The following is a 14,989-nucleotide window of genomic DNA, read 5'->3' on the forward strand; positions in this document are numbered from 1 at the left end:
ATATAAATCTCAATACATGGGTACTGCATGCATATTTGATATTGTATTACATGCTTAACTTACATTAATTTACATGTACACGTTTATTGCTGCACTTCATTTAAACTTATTTCATTTGAAAGTGAGATGCGGTCTTCAAATTCTTTAATGAAATGGATAGTTAATACAATTGGAAATATTGGTTTTTATTAATTCAGATATTTACACAATTACTAATTCACCAATCACATGAAATATTAGGGTAGAGAAAAAATTTCCTTTAATCGTAATACTAGATCGATATTATTCGTATCTTCAAGAGTTGCTGATTACCAAAAGTTTCAGATTTCTGGTGTTTCGTTTAAATAAAACTCATAACAAAAATGGAAAAGAAGCAATTATACTGGAAAAAAGAGAGGTAACATGAAGAAATAGATCACAAAAAAAAAAGATGCATATGAAAAGGAAGAAATTGTTAAGAACAGGGGAAGAATAAAAACGTAGATGCTAAATATAAAAAGGAAGAAAACGTTAAGACCAAGGAAAGAAATAAGAGTATGATGAGATTGAGAGAAAAAATTTGAAAACTACAGATTAAGATGTGTTCGCAGATTAAGATCAGAAGAATTATATCAAACCAAAGAGCGATTAACTGATTAGCAACAAAAAACAAATAAACGAAATGATGATCACTCCGACTATTGAGCGTCTATTTTTCAGTCACTCTGTTATTAACTTTAATGTAGAAAAAATTAAACAATTATTCCAATTAAACAAAATTGTTTAATTATTCCAGAATAATTAAACAAAATTAAACTAGAAAATCCAAAAATAATAGAATTCTAAATTATAATTTTCAAATAATATTACATAATCTGATGTTTCACCACATCTATTACATATACACATATTACAATAACGAAGTTAATAACTTCTGATTTTTTTCCTTGTTATTATTGAATAATTATTTATTTAAACCTTTTTTTTATAATGACGGGTTAATAATTATTAATAAATCAATATATTTAAATTAAAAAAAAAAATCCCTTTTTAAAATCCAAATATTTCATTAATTATAATTTCATTGGGCTATAATTCTGGAACCAATGAAAATAAGTACAATTTATGATATCGTTGAAAAGCTCTCAATGAGGTCTTATTACTGCAATTTAGAAAAAGTGCAATTCCAAATTTTTTTTGGATTTTGGGCTTTTTTTGGACACTTGGTTCAGTCGATTGCAATCGAAGTGAGGTCCAACTGTAACATCCAACTGGATGTTATGCAGCAGTCCTTAATCCAACATTTCAACGTCCTACGCGTAATCGTTTTTTTGAGTTGTACGTACGTACGTATCTCGCATAGATGTCACGCCGAAACTAGTCAAAAATGGATTCAGGGATTGCCAAAATTATTTCCGTTGATATCTGAAAACCAAAATTTTTCCCGATCACAATAATTCCTGTACTTCGTACAAGGAATTAAAAAAATACCTTCAAATTCTTCCCGTTTCCCCAAAATCGAAGTTTTTTTATTTTTTGAATATTTTTTAACCAAATGTTTTTCTTTCTAAGCATAGAGGTAGTTCATCAAGTAACCCAGAAAAATACTATGCGGCAATAATCGGACTATGGGCGCCGATCAAAGTTTTAACTTTTCACTTAACGTTGTCGTATACGAATAAATAATCAGTGCCAGGAAAGTACTTAAACAAGTTTTCTGTAATCTTTTATTAATAATATGAAAATAGGCAGTAAGTCGTTTAATTTTCGTAATTTTTTTATTATTCGTTTTGTATGATTTTTCGTCCGTGTTTTTCTATTTAATTAAAACTTTTTAATTTTTACTTTATTAAGGGACGACGATACTGTTACCTGGTGCTGTAAATAAAATTCTTGCCAATGTTTCATGGTAAACTTGTCATTTATTGTTCCAGTTTTTATGATTCTATTGAAATCTGCACACATATATGTCAAGTGTGAGTCACACTTCCAGACACACTATTTATATAATATATTAGCGTTATGCAGTTAAAAAAATGGTACAAAAATACAAGTCAGTCTCATATAATTTTAGAAATCTACATATTTTAAAATTTCATATTTAAAAAACTGAATAATGTATTAGCCTGCATAAAAAATTGGCATATGATGCATTCAATAACAGATAACGAATTTAAAAAAAATTAAATAAAAATTTTTTTTTTTTTAATTGAATATACTGAATAAATAAGTAATAAAGGCGTACATAAAAAGATTTCATTTAGCGAAAGCGTGGTTCGCCTTGCAGTATGTGATATCTTATTTTTACAAATTGTGATAATCAGTATTAAAATATTCTACTTTTTAGTGATCAAAACAAGAATATTTCATAACAAAAAATTGTACAATAAAAATTAAGCAATTAAAAGTTCCAACTACACATCTCACGGCCAATTTTTAAACTCTACCAAAAATTCCCAATAGCATGTCGATTAGGTCGATCTTTACAGAAAGATGCTACAAACGGTACGGATTGCTTACGGATTATATATATATATATATATAATTTTATTACCTACCAAATCACCTACTTTAATTAAAGTATAATATGTATAATGTTTTTTAATTTTTGTTTCTCTTGAATTATGTCAACAAAGTTTGCACAAATTTTTTTCAAAATTATACAAAATTATCTTATAGAAATTATCAGTCGCTCGTTCTATTGCTTTTCTCAGAATTATTACAGCTTCACATGTTTCTTATTTCGTTAATGGGACTCTCTCGGGTTAATGTTCACTTCATCAGGTTTCTTCTGCTCCTCCGGATTATCTACATCTATTAATTCTGTAATGGCTTGCAAATTTTGACCCGATTCTCGAATTCACTGAAACTCATATAAGGCGTTTCAGTTTCAGATTTGGTAATTTCCCTGCTTCACGGGTTTAGCATCGAATATCTATTATATTAAAGCAATTTTAGATGCAGATATCAGAGATTTACTCTGATATCGCATCCAAAATCGTCCAAATCAAACACTTCACAGAGGAGAATTCAACGCGAGACAAAGTAAAATATTTGTGTGATCAATGAGGACACAACTCTTAGCCCTAAACTTCAGCTTCGAGGCTATATGTACATTATACACTAGCAGCAACTAATAGGCGGGTACAATATCCGCACACAGACTGTACGAGTACACTCGCTGCCATACTATTTGCGAGTTATGAATAGAAATCGGCAACCTCGATAACACAACCTCGATGAATCTATTTTGCGCGGACCGTAAAGTAATCCGCGCAATCCAAACGAAGTTTAGTCTTCACCAAAGAACTCAGTTATCCACGATCTGTTGAAATCCGTATAAATCGTGTAACTCTCAACTTTGAAATCAGCGTTTTAGAAGTGTTTATTATCGGAAATAACTCGTACAATTCGATTTAGGCAGAGTTCATATTCGTGGAGGACCGCAGCACTATTGTTTTATTTGGTTATAAATAGAGATAAGAGATATAACACAACAGTATGATTTGGGCTTATAATAATTTTATCAAACATGGCCCGTTGGTATGATTAAAACCACTTGCAAACAACTTTAAAGTGTTGGAATCCATCTTTTGAACTCAAATCTTTATTATTCTTAAAATAAAAACCTAAGATTACAGTAGTCGCGTTGTTATCTATAGCGATGAATTTGAAACCTTATAAGAATATTACAAAATTAAAGGTAGTCTTAGTTTATTTCTCGTTTTGGTTTTTCTGTTACGCGATCAAATTTTGAAATTATATATTTTTTTGTCGGAATTTTATTTTTTCGTCATAATCTTACTTACTGATTTACGCCGGTAACTTCTTTCTCAGTTCCGTATCCTAGTTTTTATACGAGAATTTCTAAAACGATTCCTCTTTGCCGTTATATTTTTACTACGAACAAAAAATATTTCCGCTTATATTTCGCTATAACGTAGTTTTCTTTCTTTTTTCTGCTTAGCCTCCGGTAATTACCGTTCAGATAATACTTCAGAGGATGATATGTAAGAGTGTAAATGAAGTGTAGTCTTGTACAGTCTTGACCATTCCTGAAGTGTGTGGTTAATGGAGACCTAACCATCAAAGAACACCGGTATCAACGATCAAATATTCAATTCAAACTATTCAGCTTTACTCATGACAGAAGATGGGTTTTCCAATTAGACGGTTCTCCTCAGCACTACGCTTGCAACATGAGAAATGCGTTAATTCAGCAGTTTCCAAATCGTCGAATGGTGGACGTGGTAATATTGAATGACCGGTCAAGTAAGCTGACTGGAATACCCTCGATTTCTTCCTTGGGGGCATTTAAAATCAACCGTTTATAGTTTACAGGCCGTCTTCTCTCAATGAATTAAGGGAACGCATTAAGATGTGAGAGAAGCTTTCGAGCAGCGTCTGGTATTACAGCTTGCAGGAAAGGGGAGGGGAGTTTGAAAATTTAATGTTAGGCGAGAAGCAATAACATATTTTAACTGAAATAATTTTATCAGGCACTATTTTTAATTCATGAGTATGTAGGACTTTTTTTAAATTACAGATAGAATTTATCTTGCTTAAATAAAATTAGCCTTAACTAAAAAAAATATTTGATGACATTTTTTGTCGTTATTTTGGTTTAAATAGTCAAAATATATATATATTTTGACTATTTAAATCACATACATACATACATACACACACACACGCTATCACTCGCGCCACGGAGGCCGGCTCTGCACGATCACCTGACTTAACACTTTTGACTTCTACCTTTTAAGCCATTTGAAACATACTGTTCATTCAAATCCAATATTCAACATTGAGTATATTCAACAAAAAATCCAAAATGGATTTGAAGATATTATGAATACTCCCGGAAGCAATTTTGAACGGTTAAGACAATCTCAGAAAAAAACTGGAGACTTGTGTAATTTCTACTGATAAACACTTCGAACATCTCATAACTTTTAACAGTTCAACAAATAACGTAAGATTATCATAGATAGTTGTTTTATTTTTTTAATTACACGTATTAGATCTACTATTGTAAGAAAATATTACTTAATACACTAGAATTGACAATAATTTTTTTTGTCTTCAGTCATTTGACTGGTTTGATGCAGCTCTCCAAGATTCCCTATCTAGTGCTAGTCGTTTCATTTCAGATCCTACATCCCTAACAATTTGTTTTACATATTCCAAACGTGGTGGCATGCCTACACAATTTTTTCCTTCTACCTGTCCTTCCAATCTTAAATCGACTATTCCAGGATGCCTTAGTATGTGGCCTATAAGTCTGTCTCTTCTTTTAACTATATTTTTCCAAATGCTTCTTTCTTCATCTATTTGCCGCATTACATCCATTTACATTCATCATTTGTCACTTTATTCACCCATCTGATTTTTAACATTCCCCTATAGCACCACATTTCAAAAGCTTCTATGTTTCACTAACATATAAAGCGACACTCCAAACATATACTTTCAAAAATCTTTTCCTGACATTTAAATTAATTTTTGATGTAAACAAATTATATTTCTTACTGAAGGCTCGTTTCACTTGTGCTATTCAGCATCTTATATAGCTCCTGCTTCTACTTCCCAAATAACAAAATTCTTCTACCTCCATAATCTTTTCTCCTCCTATTTTCACATTCAGTGGTCCATCTTTGTTATTTCTACTACATTTCATTGCTTTTGTTTTGTTCTTGTATATTTTCATGCGATAGTTCTTGCGTGTTTCTTCTAAATCTCTTTTACTCTCGGCTAGAATTACTATATCATCAGCAAATCGTAGCATCTTTATCTTTTCACCTTGTACTGTTACTCCGAATCTAAATTGTTCTTTAACATCATTAACTGCTAGTTCCATGTAAAGATTAAAAAGTAACGGAGATAGGGAACATCCTTGTCGGACTCTCTTTCTTATTACGGCTTCTTTCTTATGTTCTTCAATTATTACTGTTGCTGTTTGGTTCCTGTACATGTTATCAACATGTACAAAAATGTAAATGTTAACATTTTATTCCAGTCTACGTTATCGAATACCTTTTCTAGGTCTATAAACGCCAAGTATGTTGGTTTGTCTTTCTTTAATCTTCCTTCTACTATTAATCTGAGGCCGAAAATTGCTTCCTTTATCCCTATACTTTTCCTGAAACCAAATTGGTCTTCTCCTAACACTTCTTCCACTCTCCTCTCAATTCTTCTGTATAGAATTCTAGTTAAGATTTTTGATGCACGACTAGTTAAACTAATTGTTCTATATTCTTCACATTTATCTGCCCCTGCTTTCTTTGGTATTAGAACACTTTTTTTGAAGTCTGACGGAAATTCCCCTTTTCATAAATATTACACACCAGTTTGTATAATCTATCAATCGCTTCCTCACCTGCACTGCGCAGTAATTCTACAGGTATTCCGTCTATTCCAGGAGCCTTTCTGCCATTTAAATCTTTTAATGCTCTCTTAAATTCAGATCTCAGTATTGTTTCTCCCATTTCATCCTCCTCAACTTCCTCTTCTTCCTCTATAACACCATTTTCTAATTCATTTCCTCCGTATAACTCTTCAATATATTCCACCCATTTATCGACTTTACCTTTCGTATTATATATTGATGTACCGTCTAATAATGTGTTTAACACATTATTAGATTTTAATTTATGTACCCCAAAATTTTCCTTAAATTTCCTGTATGCTCCGTCTATTTTACCTATGTTCATTTCTCTTTCCACTTCTGAACACTTCTTTAATCCACTCTTCTTTCGCCAGTTTGCACTTCCTGTTTATAGCATTTCTTAATTGCCGATAGTTCCTTTTACTTCCTTCATCACTAGCATTCTTATATTTTCTACGTTGACAATAAATAAAAACAATTAATATTTAATAGAATTGAACATAGAGTGGATAACATGAAAACAGACAAAATTACAACATTAGTTAACAGATTTAAAAAAATAAAAAGTAATTTTGTTTTTGATAAAACTTATATTTAAGGAGATATAACGTATTGAAAAATAAACATGGTTTTTTCATTTTTTAAGTCCAAATTTTTTTCTTTTTTTAAAGCTTCATTACAAAGAGCTTACCAAGTATTTATATGATTCTCTATCCGAACTTGAGAGTTTTCAAGTAGAATCCGAAAAAGTATAGTTAGCCTACCATTTTAGATACATATATACTGTATAGTTTTTCACAAATTTTAAAACTGGTTTCATATTGTGTAAGGAAGCTGCACTTTACAGTCTTACTAGAAAAATAATGTATTTGGAAAATGTAAGGAAAAAGAAGTTTAACATCGTGTTGATATCTGTTGCGTTTCCCCACAACCCTTCCCCACAACCCAGGAGGTAATAACCTCTGGGTGTTGGGATTTTTTTCTTATTAATGGGTGAAATCTCTCTCCAGTAGGCATACTATAAAACACTCGACCTTTTCAACTTTTATTATTCACTTTACAAATAACTATGGTGACAACTGAATGTTTGTCTTTCTATCATTTATCCAACCGACATAAACAAGTTTTACATAAAAATTTGTATCTCTTAAATCTTAATCGCCAAATTACTCAAACTCATACTGTTTTACAATGATCTAATAGATTATTTACATATCCTAAATAATGTGTTAGAATTTCCACACCACCCATGAGGTATGTAATAGACGCGTTGATTTTTTTTTTAACGAGTGAAATTTCTTACCAGGAGGCCTACTATAAAACACTCTTATACCTGACCTGACCTGAAACAGAAACGTGTCTGACAAATTTTTGTTTCTCCAAACCTGATCATCTTTATTCATTTTCAGCTGCATCTGAAAATGAATAAAATATATTATATATTACACAAACATTAAATAAACCAATTTTATTAATATAAAAAATTACTGTTTCTTAATGTCTCTTTTTAGATATTTTCTTTATTCTTTATATTATTTTTAATATAATCTAATGAAAAAAATTTGTACCTTATTTTTTCTCGAGTTTCTCTGGAAAACGTCTTTGCTTCTTCTTTGACGTCCTCCATCCTCCGCAGTTGGGGCATATTTTCTTTTCTGTTATTCGCATAAAAAAGTATAAAATTTATTAATTAAAATTACAAATCACATATGAAACAGTAAATGTCTAATTATCTTACCTAAATTAAATAGTAGTTCATTGAAGTAAACAAGGACTTAGTTAAATTTTCGTTAAATTAAAGGACTTAGTTAAATTTAACTAAGACTGAAATATTTTAAAGTCCTACAGACACTCTACTAGGGGAAATCCTTTCCTTACATAACACCTACAGTTTTCATCCTATCCCTAAAATTTTTCCATATTTTTCCGAATCACAACTTTCTCCATCCGTTGACCCCCCCAATTTTGACCCCCCAAAATTTTTTTAGCATTTTTTTCGAACACATACATTTTACCTACCTCCACAACCCCCCAAATTTTTTTTGGGGGGCACCCCCTCCCCCATCGAGTAGGGTGTCATTGAACTTGGGATTGGGCCCTGAGTCCAACCCAAGGTCATGAGACGACGTGGCTCTTTACCGCTGGAGGTTAAATCCTCACAAGCGGCTGGAACATCCGAGACGTCAAGAACAAAGAAGGAGACCACTTCAAATGAGGCAGAAGATATGGAAACGAGCAGTGTAGAGGTTGGCAATGTACAAGAGAGAAAGAACTGGAAATCGGTTGAGGGAAGAGCAGCGAAAGAGTGAGAGCCGGCTCGTCGGAGGAGGAAGAGGCCTCCCCGACACTTAAGGACGTAACATACAGACTGGGTCAAATACTAATCCAGCTAAGACAGAACCTAGGTAAAGCCAGTATCTCCACAATGAAGGCCCATGAGAGAGATCCATAAAGAGAGGCCCATAAAGAGCTACAAAGAATTAATGACGAGACACCTGAATTGGAAGACGTAGGGACGCAGACAGACGCTTCCGTGATGATTTGTCCGATATACTGGATACGGATCTAACTGAGGAACAGTTGCTGGATAGGCTCCCGGCGAGGTGGTCGACCTGGGTAATGAACCGGCTTACCCAGGTGGCGGCCATAAAACCAGGCGAAGACAACTGTCATTTTGTGGATTTAGCTAACATAGGTCCCAACAGTCAATTTGCTGACGCAAGTCCTGGAGCATTGGTGCTGCAGGACTCAACTATACTTGAGGATAATAGAACAACAACTAGGGGCACAAGATATACCATACTTTACGATTCTAGTAAAGGGGATAGAAATACGGTGTCACATGTTGTCAGAGCCCTCAGGAGAGTGATAGGGAAAACCGATTCGGCAGTATTTGTAGTCCCCACAGGCCCGGTAGGAATAATAATTAAAAAGATCGTCATTTATGTCATGAGAAAGGGCAAGACGCTTCCCAAAATGGTGCTGCCTAGTCAGGGAGAACAAGTGCGGTCAAGATCCAGGTCGGCCTCGGTGAGAAGAGGTACGCCTCCAATCGCCGAAAGTAAGACAGTAGTAGTAAAAGCCCAGGGGAAGTCATATGCAGATTTGGTTATGACGATGAAAGAGAAGTAAGAGCAGAAGAGGCAGGTGAGGTCCTGTCTATTAGAAGGGGCAGAAATCAGGAGGTCGAGGTGAGAATTAAAGGCTCTCAAAAAGCGGGGGAGTTCACCTCGCTGCTCCGAAGTCGTGTAGCCGATCTCCAAGTAGACGTCAGGACTAGGGGTGATCGTCGAACCGTCGTTCATGTCAAAGACTTAGAATATGACACATCAGAGAGTGAAATTAAGGAAGCAGTTGAGAAAGTCGTAGGAACGGGAGAGAGCTTCCAAGTAACTTCTCTTAGAGAAAAATCGGGTAATACTAAGAACGCGACTGTGATAACATACAGGGGCGCTGTAAAACTGGTGGCTGAAAGACTAAGAGTAGGGTGGGTGAACTGCCGTACGTATATAAGAACGAGAGGTGCTATAGGTGCTGGGCAACCGGGCACGGGGGACTGCAGTGGCCCTGACAGGTCCCATTTGTGTTTTAACTGCGGGGGTCAGGGTCACTCGATCAGGGACTGCCGTGAGGCCACCAAATGTCTAGACTGCGATAGCCGGTCACATAGGACTGGAAGCACAGGGTGTAGAAAGCCGCATGATTAAAGTGCTTTTACTGAATAACAACAGGAGTTTACTGTCCGGTGACCTTGCAGAGGAAATTGCCATGAGAGGTGAATATGACTTTATTGTAGCCACGGAGCCCAATGCACGTTCGGCGGCCAGGCCGCAGTGGGTTCCGGACAGAAATGGTGTGGTAGCCATCAGACGCGTAGCCAACAACAGGGATTTCGGACTTTGATTATCAGAGAGGATGATATTGTTGCCGTCGAACCATGCGATTTGATTAGCCCAAACTGTGCTTTGGATCAATTCCAAGATAGAATTTTTAGTCTACAGCGCATAGTCATGCAGTCTAGGAAACTCGTATTAATACTCGGTGATTTCAACTGCAGAGCAACGGCGGCTGGCGCCGTCTCATCCAATGTAGGAGGAGGTAGAATACTGGAGGAATTGCTGGCTACTACAGGGGCGACGTGCATAAATGACGGAACACCTCCGTACAATGCCAGAGGGCACACATCAATAATAGACCTAGCAATTATCTGTAACAGAATACATCCGGACACAGTAGTCTTTAAAGTATTGACGGAAGAGGCGGCGAGTGATCACAAGGCGGTAGCCGTAGATGTCAATGATCAAGTCACAGGAAGCACTCAACAAAATGTCACACCAAGATGGTCGAACAACCAAATTCAAAGGATCGTAAGGAATGCAGCTCGTAGAATCGCAGAGTGCATGCAAATAGAGCCTGTCAGCTTTCAAAACATTATCACCGATGAAATGTCCAGAAGCCCATGTAATGCAACAAGGCATACTACTGTGTATTGGTGGAATGGTGATATAGCTAGCCAATGAGATTATATGCACAGATGTAAGAGGAAAGCGCAGAGGCTTCGCACCCACTTCGATATAAATGAAGAAAGTAGTAGAGCCATGGAAGAATATAGAACCGCTAGAAAACGCCTAAATTACCTTATTAAACTAGCTAAACGCAAGAAGTGGCAAGAACTGTGTAAAGACCTGGATAACGACCCTTGGGGTAAAGCATTCCAAATCATAGCAAAACGTCTTGGTCGGCAAGCTCCAATACTAAACAGTGATGAAGCTATACAACAGCTAAGAACCTTATTCCCCAGGGAGGATACTGGAAACAGAGTGATACTTGAATGCGAAAGTGGTAGATTCGATCAACAAGAGGTGTTAAATGCGATCAAGAAACTCAGAAATAAGAAAAGCCCAGGACTAGACGGTATACCAGCAGCAATTCTTAAGGGTCTGGCAGAAGCTGTTCCCTGGAAGATGGTGGACGTGGCCAGCTTTGGACTTCAAAACCGCATGTTTCCAAGCTGCTGGAAGGCGGCAAGAACCGTCTTCCTGCCCAAGCAAGCCGCGAATGTAGATCAAGCTGGATACCGGCCCATAAGTCTTATCAATAATATGGGGAAGTTGGTTGAACGACTTATAGCTTCCAGACTACAGAATGAGTTAGGAGAAGAACTGCCTACACCAAGAACAGTACGGCTTTAGGAAAGGGCGTTCCACGACACAGGCGATTAAGAGAGTTACGGAATGGGCAACAGCAGCCAAAAGCGGTACTCGGAGATCTAGAAGTCTGCCACTACTTGTGTTACTGGATGTAAAAAACTCATTTGGATCTGTGCCATGGCCGGCGATTATTGATGCTCTAATAAACATGAACATCAGTGATTACATTATAAATCAGATTAATCAGTACTTACACGATAGACATACTGAGGTCAAGACTGTTGAGGGCACGGTAAATTTTCAGATGTTTGGCGGCGTTCCACAGGGGTCCGTTCTAGGACCCATACTCTGGAATGTTTTCTATGATGGAATATTCAGGCTTCCTTATCAGGAAGGAGTGAGGATTATCGGCTATGCAGATGACGTTGCGGTACTGGTGGAGGATAGGGAAGTGGACCGTCTTGAAATTAAGGCAAATCAGGCCTTGCAACTACTAGACGAATGGTTAGATAACAACCAACTCCGAGTAGCCCCAGCTAAGTCAAAATGCATTTTGCTCTCTGGTAGGAGAAGGGTCAGAGGAATAAATATAGAAATAAGGGGGGAAATTATTCGTGAAGTCAGTAACGTCAAATACTTGAGCGTATTCATAGATAAGAGTCTAAAGTACGGTTATCACATAGATATGATTTGTCAAAAGGTGGCCCCTACAATTAAGGCTCTAAGAGGTCTGTTTAATAACCACTGTGCACCGAAACTGGTGGTCAGAAGGTTGATCCCAACGGCAATGATGTCATCTATCTTATACGCGGCACCAGTCTGGGGCACTGCAATGAATGTACAACGCAATAAACGCAAACCTAGAAGCGTGCAGAGTAGCACTAATACGAGTTGTCTCAGGATATAGAACAATTTCTTACGATGCGTTATGTGTCTTAGCTGAAACGCCTCCCATTGAATTACAGATAAAAGGTCGAAGCATGAGGGCGGCAGGTGTGCCAAGAGCCGAGGTAGAAGACACAGTCGTTAGCAATTGGCAAACCGCATGGTCATCCGCTCAAACAGGTGAGTGGACAAGGAGACTTATTCCCAATCTGAAAGAGTGGTTGGGTAGGGAGAAAGTCGGACTAAATTTCCACACCACTCAGTTGATGACAGGACATGGGTCGTTCGGGAAATACCATAATAGAATCGGGAAAAGGCAGACGTCAAGGTGTCCGTACTGTCAGGAAGAAGACGACGCGGAACACACCGTATTCAACTGCTATAGATGGGAGTGTCTCAGACATGAAATAAGGCATAATAACCTGAGACCTGACAACCTGGTTAGCTGGCTAATGCAATCCAATAACAAACAACTGGGATTGGTTTTCCAATTTTGCGAGCACCGTCCTCAAATCTAAACATGAAGAGGAGAGGCATCACAGACGATAGGCGTGAAGATAGGGCAGGGAGGACAGTCCCACCCAGGAGGGCCCGTATGCTTAGGTATGCGGGTTCCGGTGGTGGGGTGGGAACTCCTGGGGTTGCTTGAAAGGGATAAAGAAAAGACAGAGTCCCGGCCGGCGGTGTCGGTTCCTGGGGGCGCTTCGGTGCTTGCTGGGGCTGGCGCCGCCGGTTTGAGGCAGGCATAAAAGAGTAAAGACCGAGACCCGGTTCTCTGCGTGTGGGGGGGGGGGACGGCATACCCGGACCTTCCCTTACGTGCGGAGGATTAGAGGCGGGCAGCAATAAGAAAAGATCCGGAACCGGGTGGGCTGATGATCTACCGCGCCGGACGTACAGCCGGTGGGTGGGGAGGCCCCCTTAGAGTCACAAGGACACATCCCTGGGCCGTGTATACTTGAGTGGATGTCCGGCCCAGGGATGTAGTGGAAAAAAAAAGTTAATGATGCGATCAATACAATTTAATAAAATAATATTTAAAATAAATAGGATTATTTTTAATAACATTATACTTACGATTTGGAAGTGTTCTTGTATGTGTTGTATGTGTTGTAAGTATTCTCCTAGTAAAAAACAAAAAATAAATAATTGATTGATATGCAAGTTCATCTAGAAAAAATGTATAATAAAAAGAAGAGAGAGTTTTATTTTATATAAAATTTAAACTTAAGAATTTGCTTATGTTCAAAAAAATCCTAATTTAAAGAGCCTTGTCAAGTGCTCGTACTGTTTATTTTTCAATATTTTAAAAAAATAAACTGTTCTTTTTTTCAATCTTACTTTTTACAACATATTCTACGATAAAAACCTTATACCCATTTTAAAATACCGAGCTCCTGTCCTTCCAAGCCTACGTTGTTTCTCCGAATTCAGTTCCCAATTAAGCAGATGATGCCCGATATCAAAATTTGATGATTAGGTTTTTCATAAACGGTCCTTTTCCCGTGAAATAGGTTTTTTTTTAAATCAATAACCATTCAAAGTTTATGAAAAAATATTTGAATTTAAAAAGTCGTTAACCGCTAAATCTTCTAAGAAAACAGCTAAATGGAACTAATAAAAAAGATTTTGATAGGAACTGCCGAAAGAACAGTTTATACATAAGAGGTAAAAAATCCTCATTAACAAAAGATGCTATTGCAGAAAGGAAATTTTTGTGCAAGAACAGGAAAGTAGAATTTCCGGCGATTGGGCACAAATTTCTAAGCTATTATGAATATCTTAAATAAAAATATTATCTAAGAAGATCGACTAAACATATTTTAAAGTTTTACTTTGTGTTTTCTCTTCAAAAAATAAATAAGATTTATAAAATTAAATGGAAATTCGCTTCGAAACCGGCATAAGGTAACGTCAGTTAAGTAGAAATGTGTAAAATAGAACACCGGACTTTGATAAAATATTCATTTTAAAGATACTGTTAAGTATGAAAAAGAAACATCTTTAGATTGTGGTAGAAAGACACGAAGTAAATGTAATGAATTTGCTACATTATGATTCTTTTTTACATAAAAACTGCAAAAACATGACCTTTTTTAATAATATATCTATGCGTATAGTTAAAAAAAATTATAAAAATAATTAAATCCCACAAATTTCATAAAAATCATACAGAAAACATGGAGATTCTAAATAACGCTTACTCTGCGAATCCCATTCTACAATTTATAAAATAAAGACTGATAACAGGAAGTACAGAAGTAATGTTTATTAAAAACATTTGGAGCGTTTTCTGAATAGATGTGAAACCTGGATTATAGGAACCAGTTTGTTGAAGCGACACGAATAATCAATGAAAAACGGATTAGAAGATGGAATAGTTTAATAATATGTGAAGTATTAAAATTTGTATTCTAAGAAATAATATCTTACTTAATTTGCGTATGGAAGGAAAAGTATTTCCTTATCAAGGAATACCACATTTTGAAATGAAGAGGATGCTAAAAACAAGAAGCGAGTAAAGATATTTTGTAGATCAGTCCGTGTATTGAATCCCATTAAACGTACAAGAAGAAAATGGTAGGAG

The sequence above is a fragment of the Lycorma delicatula genome, chromosome 9, assembly GCF_047948215.1.
Source record: "Lycorma delicatula isolate Av1 chromosome 9, ASM4794821v1, whole genome shotgun sequence".
NCBI classification, from domain to species: domain Eukaryota; kingdom Metazoa; phylum Arthropoda; class Insecta; order Hemiptera; family Fulgoridae; genus Lycorma; species Lycorma delicatula.